The sequence below is a fragment of the Gopherus flavomarginatus genome, chromosome 3 (assembly GCF_025201925.1).
Source record: "Gopherus flavomarginatus isolate rGopFla2 chromosome 3, rGopFla2.mat.asm, whole genome shotgun sequence".
Lineage (NCBI taxonomy): Eukaryota > Metazoa > Chordata > Testudines > Testudinidae > Gopherus > Gopherus flavomarginatus.
This window is the reverse complement of record NC_066619.1, coordinates 133708228-133717050: the sequence shown is the minus strand read 5'-3', so window position 1 is coordinate 133717050 and position 8823 is coordinate 133708228. Positions and strand designations below refer to the sequence as shown.

Below are 8823 nucleotides of genomic sequence, written 5' to 3'. Positions count from 1 at the left end.
GATGGCTGTTTGGCAGCCTGGGTGCAATGACTTGCTTGTCCTGAGTCCAGTTCCCAAAAGTAGGTTACTAGAAAACGATCACAGCTGACAGCACTGTTGGCAGTCTTAACAGGCAATGGAAACTGGACTACTCCTTCACCTTGGTCACCTCAAGGTCATGGCTCAAACAGTTTGGTGGGGCATTTTGAGGAAGCTTATACTGTTTCTAACGCAGCTGCACCTGCTCTGGGGATAAACAGGACACTCAGTTTCCTGGGGCTCTTTCCAATAATAACAAACACAGTTAACCTCACAAACAATATGTTTTCCTTTGAATTCTAGTCTATGCCCACGTCATGGATTAAACACTTCAACAGACTGCACCACTAGAGTAGTACACTGCTTTCTCAATGGCACTTGTATCAGCTACCATAGAATAAGGTATCGTATTTATGGACAATGTTGAATCCGGCATTTCTCCTACAGCCTGATGCTGCGTCATCCTTGCGCAGGTGCCACATTAATCTTCTCTGTATAGTTCCAATTTCAGTACACGTGCTACCGAAGTGAGCACAGTAGTATAGTGTTGTGATCCTATCAGATCTCAAAAGTCAAAAGGCGAGGTCAATACTCAGAGGGGAGAGCCACATGGGATACTGGATGACCTTCCTAACATTGCAAACACATCAACTGAAAAGGAATCCATTTTGGTCTTCGCTTCCCCACTAACAAAAGCAGCAGTTTCTCCAGCTTTACGCTCAAGACCTAGTAGCTTATTATCTGTATTTCTTACAGGAATTGGGTAGGACAGACACACTTGTCCTTTTTAGGAGTAACCAATCACGTTTGCGGCAAGACTGGAAGAAAATATCAACTACCCAAGTAGGTTTATCTTTAGGGACCTTCATGGCATACCTATCTGACTAATATTTAGACTTTGCAAAAACACACTGCAGGCAAGGAACTGACAAATGTTCATTCCTTCTGATGGTGTGTTTTATGGGGCAATACTAAGAGAGTGTGGCTGCATAGGCTGATAGCCACATTTCTCACTGTCTTGGGCTCATTCATATGATGTTAAAACAGGAGAATGATTCATACGCTTTAGACTTCTCCCAGGGCAAACCTACATTAGGTCAATGTTGCAAGGAAGGCATATCTGCAATCCTTGTTTTGCAGTTTAGGGAGAGGCACACTCTGGCTACTCTGATCAGTTCATTAATGAAGCACAGAGAGCTCGTTTGTAACAGTACTCTCTGGAGGCTTGATCATCATTGACTTTAATGTTATAGGATCAAGGCCTTGCTGCACATGAAGTTAGGTCCTGGCACACACCTAGCAGGGAACCTAGTTATTTACTAGTTATTTTCAAGCAGTCTTCTTGGAAAGCTACACATTTTAAAAGTTGAAAGTGTCTCCTGAGGACTCATCTTCTATTGGCTGTAGACCACTGACAATTTCGCCTCAGAATAAGCTTTCCAACTATTAGCTGCAATAACTAGTGCTGTTGTTCATGTCCCATCATTCATGCAATACATTTTTGGCATAGGATACACAATCTATTACGTATTTGTGTTACAGTAGTGTTCAGAGGCACCAACTGAGATTGGGATTCCATTTTGCTAGACATTGTCAGGGGGAAAACCCAAATAGTAAGAGGCAGTCCCTACCCTAAGGAATTTATAATCTAATAGACATGATTGACAGAGGGTGTGGAAAAAGGAAATATCCCCATTTTGCTGGTGGAGACCAAGGCACGGACACATTAAGTGATTCCCTCAAGGTCAAATTTAAAAGCTATGACAGAGCTGGAACTGAACCTGTATCTCTTGAGTTCCAGATCAGTGCCTTAACCACAAGATCACCTTTCCTCCCCCCAACCTACAAACTAGGATAACAAGCCCTACTTTTCTTACATGCTCTACGTCACATAGCTCCAGTGCACAGGCAATGGAAAGCTAAGCAAACAACTGTAAGGACACGGAGCACATAAACCACATTTTTGTCTGTCTTCTTGAAACATCAGCTGTTCTGTTAACTTTTCTAGATCTAATGATGGAAACCGTAACCTACTATTATAGTCACTGTCTGCAGCAGTTAACACAAGCTGGAGCTGACTCATCTCCATTATTTTTCTTGCATCTATTACATGTGTAACAGGTATTCCTAGTGTATGTGTGAAGAAATGCAAGTTACAGTAAACCTTTGTGTTTGGAAAGCTTTATTCTTCAACTGCAGAGCTCACCCAATAAATGGCATTAAGTGTTACTGAAATAACATAATTCCATGGATATGGATTGAACATGTGGATGGATTGTACGTGGTATGGCATTGTCCTGTGCTGCAGAGTCTCCTGGGGACTCATCTTCTATTGGCTGTAGACCACTAACAATTTCTCCTCAAAATAAGCTTTCCAACTATTAGCTGCAATAACTAGTGCTAATAGTAGGTTACAGTTTCCATCATTAGATCTAGAAAAGTTAACAGAACAGCTCACGTGCATGCTAAAGGCTAGGCACAATTTGGCCGAATCCAGTGGGATACAGAAGCCTTGGGCCTGACACTCTTTTGCCTTGCAGTCCTTGTAATCATTTACACATATCTATTACATGTGAATAACTGCCATTGGTTTGATAGCCATTCATACCTGCTTTGAACAAGTATAAATGATTTCACAAAGGTGTCTAGGAGCAGAGGTACATATCTGCATCTCCTTGCTTCTATGGATATATGCTTAAATCTTAATAGTAGGATAAACATAATATTTATGATTAAATAATAAAACGTCTATAGATACTGAAATTTGCTAGATTTATCTATGCTGTGTTGTAGGTACACAGAATCTCTGATATACATCTCATATGTGTTTAATTTTCCCAGACCATTTCTCTGTGTAAAACATATCTCACTGACAGGCACGGCCAGATGCACTGCACCTGAGCTCATCATGTGTGAATATACAAAAGATGTTTAAGATCAGAGGTGAAAGTAAGTCGGTTCGGTCTGGTCCGGTCCGGCTTACTGGCAAGAGCCAGTACGCCGTGCTGGACCGCAATGCTTCCACGACGGGGATTGAAAGGGCTGTGGGCAGCCCAGAGCCCTTTCAGTCCCTGCCGCGGCTGAGATTAAAAGGGCTCAGAGCTCCCCGCCGCTGTGGGCAGCCCAGAGCCCTTTGAATCCCGGCCACAGCTCTGGCGGCTGGGCTGGGTCCAAGATTTAAAGGGTTCGGGGATCCCCTCAGCGGCAGGAGCTCTGGGCCCTTTAAATCCCTGCCACAGCCCCGCAAAGCTCAGGGTTCTTACCGCGGCAGGAGCCCCGGGCCCTTTAATTTGCCCCTGAGCCCGGGAGGCTCCCAGCCACCTCTTCAGCTGGGAGCCCCTAGTTGATTTAAAGGTCCTGGGTCTCCCAGGCACAGCTGGTGTCCCAAGGCCTTTAAATCTTGAGAGGTGCCGCCTCTTCCAGATGAGGCCACGCCCCCCTCAGGACTCCAGCAGTACTGGTAAGTCCTGTAAGTTACTTTCACCCCTGTTTAAGATGTATGTTAAAATCCTATACAACTGTAATGTTGTGGGTCTCTGGATTTGCACGCTTGCTCATTTAAATTATCATCTGGTCTTTAGATGTGCTCAGGGTTAGGCAGAGGAAATCTACTACCCATTGGTTACAAAAAATATATCTACCACTTTTAACATGAATTCTTTTTATTATATGAAGATTATTATTGACTACATAAGTATCTGGACCCAGTGAGATTCTCTAGCTAAGAAATCAAAATGATTATTTTTACTACCTAGACCAGGGGCAGGCAAACTTTTTGGCCTGAGGGTTGCATCAGGTTTTGGAAATTGTATGGAGGGCTGGTTAAGGGAGCAGGGGCATGGCCTGGCCCTCACACCCATCTTTGCCCCCTGCTTCTGGCTCCCTGATGCCCCCCCCCAACTTTTGGCCCATCCAACCCCCCCTGTTCCCTGACAGCCCCCCTGGGTTCCCTGCCCCCCTGCTCTCTGAGCCCCCCACCCGGAACCACCACCCCTGACTGCCCTGTGCTTCCCCATCCAACCCCTCCTCTCCTTCCTGACTGCTCACGCTCCCCTAGGACCCCTGCCCCCTCCAACCACCCCTTCTCCCTGTCCTCTGACTGTCCCCAGACCCCCTGCCCCTGACTGCCCCCCCCACCGCCCCATCCAACCCCTCCTCTCATTCCTGACCACCCCCCTGGGATCTCTGCCCCATCCAACCACCCTTCTCCCTGACTGCCCCCAGAACCCCATCCCCTGACTCCTCCCCGCCATCCCATCCAACCCCCCCTCCTTCCTGGCTGCCTCCTCTAGGACCCCTGCCCCCGTTCAACCCCTGTTGCCTGCCCTCTGACCGCCCTGACCTGATCCACACCCCCTCCCCCTGACACCACCCCAAACTCTCTTGCCCTCTATCCAACCTCTCCACCCCACTCCCCGTCCCCTTACCACGCTGCTTGGAGCACCGGTGGCTGACAGTGCTACAACTATGCCACTTGGCTGGAGCCAGCCACACACAATGCAGCACAGAACACCAGGTCAGGCTGCCCCAAGAGCTCGCAGCCCCGCCACCCAGAGCATTGCACCCACGGTACAGTGAGCTGAGGCTGCGGGGGGAGGGGCTGGGGGCAAGCCTCCCAGGCCAGGAGCTCAGGGGCCTGACAGGATGGTCCCACAGGCCATAGTTCTCTGACCTAGACTGTGATGATATGCACACACAGCTTATACATATCCAATTTTATATCACAATGGAGAACTTTGCCTTTTACGTATGAAAATTTACATCCTGATTTCTATATATTTTAATAGCCAACAAGTCATCAAAGATATTCAACCAAGAAAAATAATGCATAGGGTCAAACACCACTGGTGCTGACCTACTAGATAAAACAAGTCGATCTACAAAGAAGTCTGAACTATCAATACAAGTGAAAATCACCCTTATTCTATTATTTTTTAAATTTAGAGAACAGCCAGTAAGGGAGAAAAAAAGGCACCAAAATGCACACAGTGTAGTGCAAGATACTCCCTAAAAATTTCCATCAGAGCTGTGCAAAAATATTCTCAACAGTGGCCAGGTATGATGGGCCAGACACTCATCTGATTTAAATGTTATATTGCAGCAACACTGATTTACACTAGATGAGGATCTCCTTGTTGCTGAGGATGTGCCTAAAGCACAAACTTTTGATGTGCACTTCTTAAGACATATTTGTGGAAATGAAAGGCAGTTTCCAGGCATTTTGCCATGATACTGGTGAGTATACACTAGGGACAAATTCAGGATGTTGTCCTAGGTGTGGAATCATAATTTTTCCCCATTAAACACTGTTTTTGCACACAGCAGTAGCAACAGTTAATCCATGACCAGTTTTGGCAATGCTCAAAAACATCAGGGTCTTTGTACGTGAGTGCTCCCAAAGCGGGAACGTACAGTATCATTCAGCTCTTAGCCTCTCCCCGATTTGCGTTGTCCTCAAGTTGTTCCATGCACATGTTATTTAATGAAGAATGTCACACATCCCCTCTTTTCTCCACTTTCTGGTTCTTTCACCCTCAGAAACCTGTAGCACAGACATCCAGATAAAGACAATAGAACAGGGAGACCCTTTGGAGTCTGTCATTGCTATTCCTTAAATTAGCCACAGAGGTCGCTGTTGAGCAAAGGAAGGCAGCCACTGGTCATCACCCCTTGCTTCTCCAAACTCTTTCAGAAGGAACTCAAACACAGACCAAAGTGTCTGTCCATATACATTGGAATATTCACAACTCAGTGAGGAGTTTAATATCAAAATCATGTTTGAGGTATTGTTCCATTGCATGGGGGAAGATTAGATGATTAACAATATGGTAGCTATTACATATCACTGCATCGTTCTCTGGCAAGCGTTACCTTGTGTGTATGGAGTCAGGTTTATTCCTTCTGTAGTTCTTGATGTTGCTATAAATCAACATACGGTAACACTATTTCTCTTATCAGATGCTTAGGATGTTTTGCCCTGTAACTGTGATTAGGAAAGGCAACGGAGGCTAAGCTCAGAACCCGTTTTCCCCAACTAAGTCAACACAAACACAATGCAAGTGGTGCTTAAAAATAAGACATTAGAGAGCAGGCACATTCCAGGCTGATTATTAAAATACTGAATCTCATGCTGAACATATTAATAGGTCTGAACTGTTCAGAAAGAAATCTCATAATGGACCTCTTTGCAGGGATTCTGTATCCACGTCTTGTTCTTTATCAAGGCAGGTTAAGAAGCAATTTTGCTACAATACATTTTTTTAAAAACACAGATCCAATTTTGAATGGTGTATTTGATACACGGCCTCTTGTTTAATATAAAAAGTAAAAACATATCTACAGATATTGGTGTGTATACCAGTTCACACTTCCTCACCAGACCAGCATTGGGTTCTTTTCTATAAATGCAGTGCAAGTTGGTAACAAAATTAATACCAACTGGTGGCTGCTAAAAGGTCTATATCAGGAGTTCTCAAAGTTCCCCGTGTCCCCCTTCTGACAATGAAATTACTACATGACCCCAGGATGGGGGACCAAAGCCTGAGCCCACCTGAGCCCCACTGCACTGGGCGTGGGGGTGGGGCAGCAGCAAAGCTGAAGCCCGAGGGCTTCAGCCCCAGGTAGGGGGCTTGTAACCTGAGTCTCAACACTCAGGGCTGAAACCCTCAGGCTTCATCCTCAGTGGTGGGGGCTTGGGCTTCGGCCCTGTGCTCCAGCAAGTCTAAGCCAGCCCTGGTGACATGGGGTCACAACCCACTTTGGGGTCCCTACCCACAGTTTGAGAACTGCTGGTCTATGTGACATACGTTTGTTGGTGTTAGTCAAGTTTCCAGTAGACTGAGGGTGAGATTTATCAAGACTGCAAAAAGAGTTGAGCACCCAGTACCCTTAAGCATTTTTCAAAACCGCATTCTGTGTGTCCATATCACATTGCCACCATTGGCACTGTGGTTTGAAGACTTGGCAGAGATTTGTGCCTCTTCTGTGGCCAGAAAAAGGACTTCAGTCTTTCCACTGTTGGCATTCTGGAAACTTTCACGATCACAAACTCAGCAAAAAGAGGGTTTTTTAAAATATGCCTTTGGATGAGAGGAAACCACCACCACAAAAACACTGTCCTTCTGCTAAGCATAAAGAGACTTTTTTTTTGCATCACAACATAAAGCCAAAACCAGGTGTGTCAGCAAAGCCAGCTTCAGATTGGAATCAGCAATGGAGGAGTGTGGCTAGTAAGATATCCCAGCCAGCCAGCCACACACAAGAAGCATAAATTATCACACACCAGCTAATCTAACAGTCTGCCGAAAGCCAGGTAGTTCATAACCAAACGATTCCATTGTCTGCCAAAAATATCTTGTTGTGGCAGGATTTTTCAGCAAAAAAACAGAACCTAAATTGGAAAACATGAATAAAACTTGAAAACAAACATTGTAAAATTACCTGACCTTGGTTAAACTCTACACAACCTCTTGAAATTAACGCTATTATCTAAGAGTTGCAATTAGAAGGAAGCTACATGTCACACAAGAGAGAAAGGTAGAAAATCATTCCTGAGACTGGATTTTTCAGGAATGATTTCAGTCGACCATTGCTAAGTCTTCCATATCCTCACTCCTGCCTACTATAATAGCATATACCTTAGAGAGCCACCAGGTTTCCATATTAGCTCTAGCCATAATTTGGAGCATCGTTAGAAGTGTTGAGGCACTGAGTGTTGGAAGCTCCGATGGGAATCTCTGCCCTAACTCTTAACACCAGGAACACAAGCCGGCATCAATAATGCATGCCATGATGTAGGGATTTTTACATTTCCAAAAACAGATCACTGTTTATGGCATTCAGATTTACAGAGTTGGGGTTTCTGCTAACTTATTTGATACCTAGCTAGCAGCACTGGCTGTGTTAAAGATCACAGCGTATGTAATGGCGTATCTACCTTGGGGGGGACTATGGGTATGGGGAGAAACCGCTCCACTGCTAAGTACATCAGTTTCAAATTGTTCTCTACACCCTGGTTAACACGTGTTTCATGTTGCAAAAGGGAGTGTTGCTACATAAAATAGCCAGACAGGATACCTCTCAGCCTAGATAGAATACTGTCTAGACCATCTCTGATAGACATTTATCTAACCTACTCTTTAATATCTCCAGAGATGGAGATTCCACAACCTCCCTAGGCAATTTATTCCAGTGTTTAACCACCCTGACAGTTAGGAACTTTTTCCTGATGTCCAACCTAAATCTCCCTTGCTGCAGTTTAAGCCCATTACTTCTTGTTCTATCCTTAGAGGCTAAGGTGAACAAGTTTTCTCCCTCCTCCTGATGACACCCTTTTAGATACCTGAAAACTGCTATCATGTCCCCTCTCTGTCTTCTCTTTTCCAAACTAAACAAACCCAATTCTTTCAGCCTATCTTCATAGGTCATGTTCTCTAGACCTTTAATCATTCTTGTTGCTCTTCTCTGGACCCTCTCCAATTTCTCCATATCTTTCTTGAAATGCGGTGCCCACAACTGGACACAATACTCCAGTTGAGGCCTAGCCAGCGCAGAGTAGAGCGGAAGAATGACTTCTCGTGTCTTGCTCACAACACACCTTTAATGCATCCCAGAATCACGTTTGCTTTTTTTGCAACAGCATCACACTGTTGACTCATATTTAGCTTGTGGTCCACTATAACCGCTAGATCCCTTTCTGCCATACTCCTTCCTAGACAGTCTCTTCCCATTCTGTATGTGTGAAACTGATTTTTCCTTCATAAGTGGAGCACTTTGCATTTGTCTTTATTAAACTTCATCCTGTTT

The 8823-nt window shown here is 44.9% G+C and overlaps 1 non-coding gene across 1 annotated transcript; it reads right to left on the bottom strand.

Moving 5' to 3' along the window:
• Nucleotides 1-441: 441 nt before the first annotated feature.
• LOC127048553 (U6 spliceosomal RNA) lies at nucleotides 442-553 on the bottom strand. Its single transcript, XR_007773729.1, has one exon. It is a non-coding gene; the product is annotated as a U6 spliceosomal RNA (small nuclear RNA).
• Nucleotides 554-8823: the final 8270 nt, after the last annotated feature.